The sequence below is a fragment of the Jatropha curcas genome, chromosome 3 (assembly GCF_041381405.1).
Source record: "Jatropha curcas cultivar XTBG-Jc1 chromosome 3, XTBG_Jcur_1.0, whole genome shotgun sequence".
In the NCBI taxonomy this organism is placed as follows: domain Eukaryota; kingdom Viridiplantae; phylum Streptophyta; class Magnoliopsida; order Malpighiales; family Euphorbiaceae; genus Jatropha; species Jatropha curcas.
The window spans coordinates 5,607,471-5,621,332 of NC_143153.1; the positions used below are offsets into that span (position 1 = coordinate 5,607,471).

General features: G+C 33.0%; 1 long non-coding RNA gene across 1 annotated transcript; it reads right to left on the reverse strand.

Moving 5' to 3' along the window:
- Positions 1–1,854: 1,854 nt before the first annotated feature.
- Positions 1,855–3,909, reverse strand: LOC149497400 (uncharacterized). Its single transcript, XR_016320223.1, has 3 exons — positions 3,869–3,909; positions 3,732–3,798; positions 1,855–2,091 (listed from the first exon to the last, which is right to left on the reverse strand). It is a non-coding gene; the product is annotated as an uncharacterized LOC149497400 (long non-coding RNA).
- Positions 3,910–13,862: the final 9,953 nt, after the last annotated feature.

Genomic DNA, 13,862 nt, shown 5'->3' on the forward strand with positions numbered 1-13,862 from the left:
TAGGTTCAGAGAGAAAGCTTTGGTGAGAGAAAATTGAGAGTAATTTTCTTGAGTGAATTTATGAGTTGTGGGTTATAAGTGTTGTAAACACTTTGTATAATTTTTCTCCTGTTAGTAAAAGATCTGCAGCAGCACCGGAGACGTAGGCAGAATTGGCCGAACTCCGTTATCAAATTTGTGTGTGTGTTATTATTCCGCTTTTATTTGGCATTCTCACTAATCTGGGTTTATAGGAAATTTTGCATAATTTCCCAACAACTGGTATCAGAGCCGAAGGTTTCGGCAGGTCCAGCCGGTCAGATAGCGGTACCGGATTCGTGGATATATTTCAAAAATAAATATACCACGACGACGAGAAAATTACGACGAGTCTATCGGTGTTGACCGCTCGGAAAGTCGTTGCAAAATCGACTTAGTGGTGAATAGTAAAACAGTAACTCAAAGTTGGTGGTGAACAGTACTATTGGCGTTACTGTTGCTGAACCCGACTATTCAGCCCAGCACTATTCACGTATAGTACGATTTACGTGTACGATTACTATTCACGTATAGTACTATTCACGTATACGGTTACTATTCACGTATAGTACTATTTACGTGTACGATTACTATTCACGTATAGTACTATTTATGTATACGGTTACTATTCACGTATACTAACAATCAAGGCGGAGTTAGACTCGAGTGGGAGCAATGGCTGCAGATGAAGGAAAGTGGAAAATTGAAAAATTCGATGGTGCAGATTTTGGCTTTTGGAAAATGCAGATAGAGGATTATCTGTATCAGAAAGGTCTTTTCCAACCTCTCTCCGGAAAGAAGCCAGAGGCTATGAAGGAAGAAGATTGGAATCTTCTAGATAGACAAGCACTCGGGGTTATTCGTTTAACCCTCTCCCGCAATGTTGCCTTCAATATAGCAAAAGAAAAGACCACGGCGGGTCTTATGGCGGCTCTTTCCAATATGTACGAAAAGCCATCGGCCGCAAATAAAGTTCACTTGATGAGGCGGTTATTCAATCTACGAATGACGGAAAGCGCATCGGTGGCCCAACATCTCAATGAACTCAATACAGTGACAACCCAATTGAGTTCAGTTGAAATTGAATTTGATGAAGAGGTACGAGCATTGATACTTTTGTCTTCCCTACCAGAAAGTTGGAATGCTACTGTCACAGCTGTGAGTAGCTCGTCCGGAAGCAAGAAGTTAAAATTTGATGATGTTCGTGACCTAGTTCTCAGTGAAGAGATCCGACGGAGAGAGTCAGGTGAACCTTCAACTTCTTCAGTCTTGCATACAGAATCGAGAGGAAGAAATTCAACCAGAGGGAATGGACGCGGTAGATCGAACTACCGAGGCAAGTCAAAGGACAGGAGGTCCAAATCCAGGAATCCTAGCAATTTCAATAGAACAAAGACCATCGAATGTTGGAATTGTGGAAAAACTGGTCACTACCAAAATCAGTGCAAGAATGCACCTAAGCACCAGGAGGGGAAGTTAGAGGCAAATGTTGCATCCACCTCAGGAGAAGATGATGCACTTATATGCTCTTTGGAGAACAAGCAGGAGTCTTGGGTTTTAGACTCCGGTGCGTCATTTCATGCAACTTCACAAAAAGAACTCCTTGAAAGGTATGTCCCCGGAAACTTTGGAAAAGTATACCTTGGTAATGACCAACCATGTGATATTGTTGGTAAAGGAGTAGTGAAGATTAAGTTGAATGGGTCTACATGGGAGTTGAAGGATGTCATGTAACATCGCTTCCCGGTCCACCCGTTAACTCAAATGAACCGAGCTGAGATGCTACAATCTGGTTGAACCTATGTCCTTTCATGCTAATATCATGTTGTATGCTGATTATGATGTCAAGCTGTTGCTTTTTACATTAGGAAAATATAGATATGTACTTAATATTTTTACAAGACATGATACTAATTTTCAAAATGAAATGGGCCCAACTGTGTGCCCTGTACATGCCATGATAAGGATAGACAGAATCAAAATATCCAAATGAATAGCTACCCTGAAGACTGAGTCTTCCACAGATGAACTGCAGCAGTTGTAAGCTGATTCTCTACGGTCCAGTCTCGAAACCTACGAGTTAAATAAATAACTCGCTGAGCAAATAATGCTCAGTGGATATCTCAATTTAATAAGAAATAAAACAATAAACATATAAGCACACATATCATTATACTTTCATGATTTTACCTGCTGTTCATGATGTTGTATAAATTTTGCAACTTTTATTAACCATCGTATACTTTATAAATAATAAATCACATAACTGCATGGCTCCATAAGGTTATAGTGAAACCAAAGTGATAAGAAAAACTGTATGAACTGTATGAAACTGGATGAATACTGTATGGCTGGGCTGTTATGGCCCGTATATAAATCATATCCACTCAACAGCCTGTAGCTGGAGTACCAAACTGTATGGGGCGCAGATCTGCTATCCTATGTCGCGACATAGTCTTATCTACGTGGTTTCTGCCTAACCTTAATGGAGCATATTATGTGTATTGTGATAATACAAGAATTATTTAGAAAATATCTAATGAGGAATAATGCATACCATTGATAATGTATAAAGTAACTTGCATGGAAATACTCTAGCTATTGCACCCGCGATGCAATTCTTACTAATATTTATGTAACTAAATTTTACCATTCAGATTAAGGAAATTCTTAGTTTGAATTAAGTTCACATAGAAGGTAAAATGCAGTAATAATTTTCGGGTGAATGAATCTACATATGCATTCCAACATCATTTCTAATGTGTTCTTGAAATCTGCCAGACAGCCTTTACATGTTTCACAAATCCTATCATAACTCTTTCTGTATACGTCCAATTTAGGCTATTCTAAATTCTATGGTTAGCTAACATCTTAAGGTACAAAGTTTTCTTCTATCACATCTCTTAATTACGTTGGCAAGGTAGTCACATATTGAGCTCAAGTAGCAACTGCCAGTCTGCCCTGCTGTTGGTTTCCAGCCTGCCCAGTTTATACTATTTTGGTCATATCTCTCAATTTATAACTCCAATTTAGGTGATTCTACATTCTATGGTTAGCTAACACATTAGGCTACAAATTTGTCTTCTACCACATCTCTTAATTACGTTGGTACGGTAGTCAAATATTGAGCTCAAGTAGCAACTGTCAGTCTGCCCTGCTGTTGGGTTCCAGCCTGCACAAGTTATACTATTTTGGTCACAGATCTCAATATATAACTCCAATTTAGGTGATTCTGCCTTCTATGGTTAGCTAACACATTAGGCTACAAATTTGTCTTCTACCACATCTCTTAATTACGTTGGTAAGGTAGGCAAATATTTACCGAAATGAGCAACTTCCAGTCCGTCCAGACTGTTGATTTCCAACCTGCACAGTCTGTACTATTTTGGTCATATCTCTCAATTTATAACTCCAAATTAGGTGATTCAAAAACTCATGGACAGATAAAACATAGAGGAACAAATAACTCTTCTATACCACTTCCTAATTCCATCGTTAAACAGAGTCAAAATCAGGGTGAAATTACTGGTCAATGGTCCAACAAACTGGGTTCAGCATGAAATCAATATCTACTTCATTCATTCAATTCATCCCATGCTTTATCACCATTTACAGACCTCTAATTCAACATTCAGCAATATATGTTTTCATTATCAACACACTACACAAGTTTTCATGCAAGAAAATGTGAAAAACTAAAAGAGATATCAAACCTTCAACCAAAAGAGCTTTAAATCCTCTTCTTAGCTTCCTTTTCTTCCAACTTTGAGTTCCCCTCTCCTATACATAATAACTCTTAGAAATCATCTAAAATATCACAAAAGTATGAAAATCAAGAAGGGCTACTTACTTGGATAGAGTTCTAGGTTGAATGTAGTGTTTAAATCACATGAAAATGGATGGAGAAAGGAAAGAGATGAGGAGAAAGATGAAAGGAGATGAAGAGGAAGATGAAGATGAAGAAGACGTTGAAGATGAAGATGAAGAAAATGAAGAAGGCAAACTGAAATGGAAGTCTCGTGTAGTCCAAATTTATCTTTGATTGTGTGTTAAAAATTACCAAATAGTACCTATATTTTCCATATGTTACATTTTAATACCTAAACTTTATATTTTAGTGCAAGTAAGTCCTACTCCTTATACTTTGATCTTTTTGTTTCATTCAAGTAAGTCCACTTCTTTTACTTATTTAAGTTACATCCCATTCTACCCCACTCTGTATTTAAATGGCTTGAACCGGGTTCTTGTTCGGCTCAACTCGACTCGACTCTATGCAACGATTCGATTCAGTAGGATGTTACATGTCAGACATATTCCTGACCTGAGAAAGAACTTAATCTCAGTAGGTCAGTTGGCCAGTAACGGCTACACAATAACCTTCCACGGCGATAATTGGAAGATTACAAAGGGTGCAATGATGGTTGCTCGTGGCAATAAGAGTGGTACTCTTTACAGCACAGGAGGAGCAAGCTATTCCATTGCTGTTGCAGTAGACAGTGAAATTTCCAATCTATGGCATCAGAGGCTTGGCCATATGAGTATGAAGGGAATGAAGGTTCTACATTCACAGGGAAAACTACCAGGTCTTCAGTCAATTGAAATTGACATGTGTGAAGACTGCATATTTGGAAAGCAAAAAAGAGTCAGCTTTCAGACAAATAGAAGAACCCCAAAGAAGGAGAAACTTGAGCTCGTTCACTCCGATGTGTGGGGACCAACTACTGTCTCATCCATTGGTGGGAAACACTACTTTGTGACTTTTATTGATGATCACTCTCGGAAGGTATGGGTTTACTTTCTAAAATATAAGTCAGAAGTATTTGATGCTTTCAAAATTTGGAAAGCTATGGTTGAAAATGAGACGGGATTGAAGATCAAAAAGCTCAGAACCGACAATGGTGGTGAATATGAAGACACCAGATTCAAGAAGTTCTGCTATGAGCATGGAATCAGGATGGAGAGAACCGTGCCAGGCACGCCTCAACACAATGGTGTAGCTGAGCGTATGAATCGAACGTTGACAGAAAGAGCCAGAAGCTTACGTGTACAATCAGGCTTACCAAAGCAGTTCTGGGCAGAAGCAGTCAACACAGCAGCTTACTTGATCAACCGAGGTCCATCGGTACCATTGGAGCACAAAATACCAGAAGAGGTATGGAGTGGAAAAGAAGTAAAACTCTCACATCTAAAAGTTTTCGGTTGTGTAGCATATGTGCATATTAGTGATCAAGGCAGGAATAAGCTTGATCCCAAATCTAAGAAATGCACTTTCATCGGCTATGGTGGAGATGAGTTTGGCTACCGCATTTGGGATAACGAAAACAAAAAGGTGATCCGCAGCAGAGATGTGATTTTTAATGAAAATTTGATGTACAAAGACATGCATAAAAGGGAGGCTAGCAACTCAGAGCAGAGCCAGCCAGTATTTGCAGATCCAGATGATGTCTCAGATGGTCCTGTAATGGAACCAATAGTAGCAAATCCTCAACCAGAGGAAACCGTTGGACAAAGTAGTATGCCGCAGTCCGACATACCACAATCTCTTACTCCAGCTCCTGCATTAAGAAGGTCCTCTCGGCCTCATGTGCCTAACAAGAGATACATGAACTATTTGTTGTTGACAGATGGAGGGGAGCCTGAATGCTACGATGAAGCTTGTCAGACTGGAGATGCTAGCAAGTGGGAACTTGCCATGAAAGATGAGATGCAATCTTTGATCTCCAACCAGACATGGGAACTAGTTGAGTTACCCATGGGGAAGAAGGCTCTTCACAACAAATGGGTGTACCGGGTGAAAGAGGAGCATGATGGTTCCAAAAGATATAAAGCCCGACTAGTTGTCAAAGGATTCCAACAGAAGGAAGGAATTGACTACACCGACATTTTTGCTCCTGTTGTGAAGCTCAATACTATCAGATCAGTATTGAGTATTGTTGCCATTGAAGATCTTTATCTTGAACAATTGGATGTAAAGACTGCATTTCTTCACGGAGACTTAGATGAAGAGATATACATGCAACAACCAGAAGGTTTTTCAGAAAATAAAAAGAAGAACATGGTGTGCAAACTTAAGAAAAGTTTGTATGGACTGAAACAAGCTCCAAGACAGTGGTACAAAAAGTTCGATAGTTTCATGCACAATGAAGGCTTCCAGAAGTGCAATGCTGATCACTGTTGCTTCTTCAAAAGATACAAGTCCAGCTATATCATTTTACTGCTTTATGTTGATGATATGTTAGTAGCAGGTTCAAATATGGATGATATCAGAAGATTGAAGCAGCAATTGTCAAAAGAGTTTGATATGAAGGACTTGGGTCCAGCTAAGAAAATCCTTGGAATGCAAATCACGAGAGATAGGCAAAGAGGAATTTTGCAATTATCTCAGGCAGAATACATCAACCGTGTTTTGCAAAGATTCAATATGGGTGACGCCAAGCCAGTCAGCACACCCTTGGCAAGTCACTTTCGCTTATCCAAGGATCAATCTCCTCAGACGGAGGAAGAGAAAGACTTCATGGCTAAGGTCCCTTATGCCTCAGCTATTGGGAGTTTGATGTATGCGATGGTCTGTACGAGACCAGACATTGGCTATGCAGTGGGAGTTGTTAGCAGGTTTATGTCCAACCCAGGAAAAACTCATTGGGAAGCAGTCAAGTGGATTTTGAGGTATCTGCGAGACACCACAGAAAAGTGTTTGTACTTTGATAAGGGAGAGTTAAGAGTACAAGGTTATGTGGACGCAGACTTTGGAGGTGAAGTCGATCACCGAAGAAGCACTACCGGTTATATATTCACTATCGGATCTACAGCTGTTAGTTGGATGTCACAGGTACAGAAGATCGTCACTTTATCCACTACAGAGGCTGAGTATGTAGCAATGACTGAAGCTAGTAAAGAGATGATATGGCTTCAAGGTTTGTTAACTGAGTTGGGATTCAAACAGGAGAAGAATGTTTTACACAGTGATAGTCAAAGTGCCATACACTTGGCAAAGAATTCAGCATTTCATTCCAGAACCAAGCATATTGGACTTCGTTATCACTTCATCAGATCTCTATTAGAAGATGATGTGTTAATACTGGAGAAGATCCAAGGAAGTAAGAATCCGACAGATATGTTAACAAAGATAGTGACTATCGATAAGCTGAAGTTGTGTTCAGCTTCAGTTGGCCTGCTAAAGTAACAAAACGAAAAGCTGCTGTATTGATCAAATTGTGAAGACAGATTGAAATCAGTCTTCAAGTGGGAGATTGTTAGTCAGATTGGCATGCATGGTACGCATGGTTGGCCACCAACCAAAGAACTTTGTCAGTCAGAATTCGGTATGCATGGTTGGCCAACAACCAAAGAAAGTAAGGCAATGGTTGGCCAACCACCAAAATTCTGGATCTATAAATAGAGCACTTCCATAAGTGTTTTTGCATCAACTCATTCAGAGAGAAATCCATTAGCTAGGTTCAGAGAGAAAGCTTTGGTGAGAGAAAATTGAGAGTAATTTTCTTGAGTGAATTTATGAGTTGTGGGTTATAAGTGTTGTAAACACTTTGTATAATTTTTCTCCTGTTAGTAAAAGATCTGCAGCAGCAACGGAGACTTAGGCAGAATTGGCCGAACTCCGTTATCAAATTTGTGTGTGTGTTATTATTCCGCTTTTATTTGGCATTCTCACTAATCTGGGTTTATAGGAAATTTTGCATAATTTCCCAACATTCGTGACTTGCTTCATGCTGATAGAACGGGTGTGGCTTGGCAACATTGCTGTGTTGGTTAATGGGCTTTAGACCCTCCTTCTGATTTAAAAATAAATTCCTCTCCACTTACAAAAGATAATTTTTTTTCAGAAATATAATTAATAATTCATTAATAATATCAAAGTATTATATATAGATAATTACTCTCATATAGAGCTGCCATTTCGTTCATCTTTTAATAAAAGAAAAAAATGTTTAAATTCTTTTCAATAATAAACTAACAGAAATGTATAATATTAAATCTCTTTACTTGAAGATGATCATGATAAAAGCTACGAATCTTCCAAATGACAATTAGCCCTTTATTTATTTAGATAATATTTATCTTCTCTAGAGCTTTTATACCTAAAATTGGTTTTCGAAGTACTTACTATAGATGATGTACGCAGATGAGTTCTATTCATTATGTGTTAATGGAGGAATAAGAAGCACTACCATATTCCATTAATAGAAGATCCATATATTTCAATTTAATATCCAAATTCTTCAATTAAATAAAATCAAATATCATACCTTTATTTAGTATCAAACCCCTGTACAAAAGAAGAGATAAAAAAACTCCAAATAATATGAAGACAAAACAATAATAAAAAATTAAGAAAAAAAATATATTTATTATAAGAAAAACACATCTCAGTTAAATCGAAATAAATGAAATAGTACAAAATTAGTTGCTACTCCAAACTAAGATGATGTTTGATTGGAGATAAGGAAACTAAAGAATTGTGACTTCCGGAAAAGTGCATAAAATACTTATGTTAATTTGCATTTTCAATTCTATTTCCTGGAATTACTCTATCCTACTTTCCTTGCATAAGGGAAGCAACTTCTTTAGAGATGACTAGGGAAGTTGCATTTCCCTAGTTAATTTACCATTTTGTCCTATTATATAAACACATGTAAATTTGTATTACGAACAATATTGTCTTTTGTAATTTGAAAGTAATTTACTTCCCATGAAATTGACTTGCACGCTAAACATATTCAAATTATACTTCTTAGAAAATAATTTCCTTGTAAGTGGACATATCTTTCCGAGAAATATAGAAAATAGACCATTTTGAACCAAAAGATGCGAAAAATTAGAAATTTATAATATTTAATTTTTAAAAATTTGAAATGATTTAGTTATTTTCTTAATTGCTGTGAAAGTTAAAAGTTGACAAATTAAACTGAACAAAGGAAATATTCCATAAATAGATAGCCACTAAAAATTTGTGACAGATTTTTATTGAACCACAGAACGTTAAGGTACAATGAAAGAAACGAGAATTTGAGATTAGAAAGTTACAATCTTGTCTATATATGTCTTTCGTATGAAAATAGGAAAACGTGTAGAAAGGTGAAAGCCGGAAGGGAAGAAGAAGAAAGCATGAAAGGAGACGCATTGACTTCAACTATAGTCAACTGGATCAAGTCGTGTATGTCGTGCATGTATATATACGAATATTAGTTATATACATGAAAATCATTAAAATGAAAATCATTCATTGATTTGGTATATGAATTGTTCTATACATAAGGAATAGGTAAATAATTTTCATTATATAAAAATGTATGGATTTTATAAATTGTATAAATTTTTTTATCCAACATAAATTTATTTATCCAAGAATTATACTTCATCTTTCATAAAGTTTGTAATTTTCATATTTATATTACATAAAAATATTTTATATTTAAAATTAATTAAAACTAATATAAGTATATAAGTTAAAAAAAAAGTGTTGAAGTGTGTGGGTTCACATTGATTAAATACAAACTAGGTAAATGACATATAATTAAAAATAAGTTCAATTCATTATAAATATAATATTAAACGTATAATTGAATTTGATTAATTTACTCGTAGACAGAATTCTCAATAAAAAGTAAATAAATTTAAAATATGATATTTCCTTGTTATAAATTCCTCAAATATTATATGATATTTCCAAATGACAATTAGACCATTTCAATTCATTATAAATATAATATTAAATGTATAATTGAATTTGATTAATTTACTCGTAGACAGAATTCTCAATAAAAAGTAAATAAATAGAGAGTTTATTAAGAAAAATAAATGATTGTTAAATAAAATATGATATTTAAAATTATGTATATTTTTAATAATATAAATATTTTTCAATTTTCTTAAAACTATTAAATTTATCGTATTCAATCTATTTTATTTTTACTTTACCTTATGCTCTCAAATTTTTATTTCTAATTTCTACTTTTAATAATACACAGTTTTTGGGTCTGTTCAGCAATATTAGCTATTCTAGTAGCTGTTAGCTATTTTAATAGTTGTTAATTATTTTAGTAGCCATTAATTATTAGATGTTAGCTGTTTAAATAGTGGTTAAAAGTGAAAATGTTCAATAAAAATAGCTATTTGATTGGTAATAAATTTATAATGACAAGAAAGGCCATTGAAATATTCACCTAGAATTTTCAATTAAATTCATTATAAAAAAATAATTTCACTATACCTAAATTTTCAAAATTTAAGGGAGCAAAAATTGAAAAGCTCAATATTTTATAAATAAAATGGAAATTTTTTAATATTTGAGGTGATCAACATTTTTAATTTTTAATATTTGTTTGAGTTTAAATACAAGCATAAAAATAACGGTTCTTTTTTACTGTCAAATATAAATAAGTCAAATATAAAGATAATAAAACATGTAATGTGATAACATAAGGATTTTATATTAATTAAGGATAAGTATAAGGTTGTAAAAAAAATTTAGTAAAAAAAGTGAAACGCTAAACGTTTGTGGGATACTTTTTTAAAAAATACTTTATGAACCTCTGAAAGCTATTATGTATATCAAGTTACTCTGTATATCAAGTTACGGAATACAATAATTTATAGAAATAGTTTTTTGATTAGTAAATAAATGTTTCAATTAATAAATAAATGTTGCTGCCACTTAACATTTGAGGAAATTTTATTTTACATGCATCATACATCTTACCCTATGATTAAATTGAAAATTTATTTACTTTTATTTTCTAATGTATTTTTAATATAATAATTTTAATAGTCTAAGAGAATGGATAATTCATTAAATATTTACTTGTTTAATTTTATGAAAATTTCTAAAAAAATTTACATATTTTTATTAGAATTTGATTTAGTTATATTTAAAAATATAATTGAATTTTGTAAAATTTAAACTTTTGTTGCGGAATTTAGCGTGGTAATGGATAAATATTTAGTTTCGGTAATTGATGATAAAATGAGAAGTAAAATAATAAATTGAAGAGACACAGAATTTACGTGGAAACCCTCCAATGTAGAGGGAAAAAACCACGGGGTGAGAGAGGAGCAAATGCACTATGAAAAATATGGAGATACAAATGATTTTACAACCACACAAAAATACACTCAAGATAACACCTCACTACACTCAATGAATATGGTAAGAGTGTGTATATATATGAAAATGTGGTATATGAAGAGAGTGGATAGTTTAGAGAAATGCTCTTGGATGAATTTCACTTGGTTGGATGTAATTCATTTGCTTCAAGCAAGGTTGCCTTATATAGAGGTGTACCACCGTGTGAATAAATTTTAAATCTTCCTTCCATTGTTGAAGACGTGCCATCCTATGACTCTGCATGTAAAGCCCTTTAGTTTTGTTTACAGCTTCCAAGGCAAGGAAGATTTATTTAATCTGTGAAATTTTTAAGTTTTTGACTACAACTTGTCTTGCCCCAAGAAGGATTAGACAAGTAATTCTATTTATTTATTTGTTTTCTGATAGTTTTGTTAAGCATGAAATTAACATATTTTAGATCTCCAAATTCAGTACCTTGAAAACATTGTGTTGGTAATTGATAATTTGGGTTTACAATTTTATTGTAGAAGTGTACTTTCATATGAAAATTTTTCTTGCAACTCTTCAATGTTTGTTTTTAGATGCCTTGGGTTCATGTCATGAACAATGCTAGAACCATCAACAACATAAATTAATATGCACTTCTACATTGGTGCAGCCTGGTTAGCGATGGTGTTGCAACTTTGGTAATCATTTTAGATTTTTTTTTTATTTGTTTACAATTTGCTTTATTTTAGAATTTTCTTTTTAAAATTTGATTGGATGCATCATCATGCATATATATAATTAAGCTTAATATAATTTGTTTAATTCTAAAAATAATTTATTCAATTTCACATAGATAATTAGGCTTTTAAAATTTTTTAATTTTTAATTCTTATTTTCATATGTCTATTTTCTATTTCAATAATTCTAAAAACATCAAAATACATCAGTGATGTAGAAAACGTTCTGAGCAGAAAACTTCTACTCTTTGTAATGGAGAAAACTCTCTATCGATCTGTGATGTTCTCCTCTCGCTGCACCCGATCTTAGCTTCAACACTCTGAGCTTCAGTTCTTGCGATATGGCTGTCATCGATCAGCGATGTTCCTCTTAGCGCCATCACCACTCTACTCATCTCAGGCGACACCCATATCAGGTCGATTTCAAATCACATATTGTTTATATTTATATTACATTGTGTAAATAAACATTGTCTCTTCAGATGCTTCTGCATGTAAAATTTTATGGGTTTTTATTGTGATCTTTGTATGCATCTTTAAGAGTTTTGATTTATTTTTTAACTTTTTCTTTTAGATTGGGAATTTAGTTTTTATTTTTTTTTGGTTGGGTGAAGTTAATTGAATTCATTTGTTGTATAATTTTTTATTTTGGGTGGTGTTTTGATAGCTCTTAGCTTCATTTGAATTTTGATTGTATTGAATAATATATACCCATTCTTCACTATCGCCGATGATTTACGTCATTTCCAATGAGTTCAGTCTACAATATATATTGAAAATTTTGAAACTTCTGAGTCTGAGACAAGTAATACATGCAAGTAAAAGTTTATTTCATTTATGTTCTCATGTTTTAGTCTAAAAATGTTTTTAACGGTCTAATTGATCAATTTTTTTCACCTTTCCTTTTTTTTTTTTTTTTTTTTTTAAATGGCAATGGAAGAAGAAGGAAAGGATTCAAAGTAGAATCACATAGTGAAAAAATAGTATAAACCAAGTGAAAAATAGGATTCAAAGTTAGCTCACCAACATTGCCAACCAACATTGAATTTTCTTAGCTACCAAAAGATTAGTATAAACCATAAAAAACATATTTCTTAGCCACCAAAAGACTAGTAGTGTGAATCTTGGAATTATAAGGCAATTTTAACACTTTTAATTTTTATTTACATTTTTATTTCTATAACATTTTGTAGAATTCGTTAATTCCAAATAACTAGGTGTAATAAAAAAAAAAGAATAAATTATATTCAAAATCAGTCAATTCATAGGATAATTATAAACTAGTAAACTACAGCCACAGAATTATGTAAAAGGTGGATCGTTGAAACGGAATATGAATTAATCGGAAGTTAAAAATTGAATATGATAAAAAAAAAAGGATTTTCTAAAGTAACATGATGTACTCTCTGCATCTATAGAAAAATTAATCCAACCACACCTGATTAGTAAATAGTAGCGATTATTAATAATGCTTTTGTAATATTTTTTAATAATTTATAAAAAAGTTATTATTTTTTTATAAAGTTATTGATTTAACTCAAATTAATAGTTTAAATTAATATCATAAAAATGGGAAAATAGAATCAAGCAGCACCATATTAATAGCTTTAATTGCCTATATTTTAGAATATTTTCTCATAATTTATAGACTAGAACTGTTTTTTTAATTACGGTATTATATAAAATAATAACTCTAATTGCTAATATTTTATGATATTTTCAACTATTCTGTATAATATAGACTTTTTTTTTTTTTAAGTAAAAGTTGATAGTTTACAAAGGAATATTCTTACTAATATTTTGTAATATTTTATAATATTTTCAACTAATATTTTGTAATATTCACAAAATAATATCCCAATTAGCAATATTTTTGTAGTACTTCCTAAAAGTGAATTGTTTTTGGGATAATACTATAGTACAGAAAGTTAAAATTCTGTATCTATGGAGAAACATCCATTTCTATTTCCATTAGATTTAAATAAATTTATTGTGAATTGTTAGATTTAAAAGATACTTAATAACTTGCTACCTAT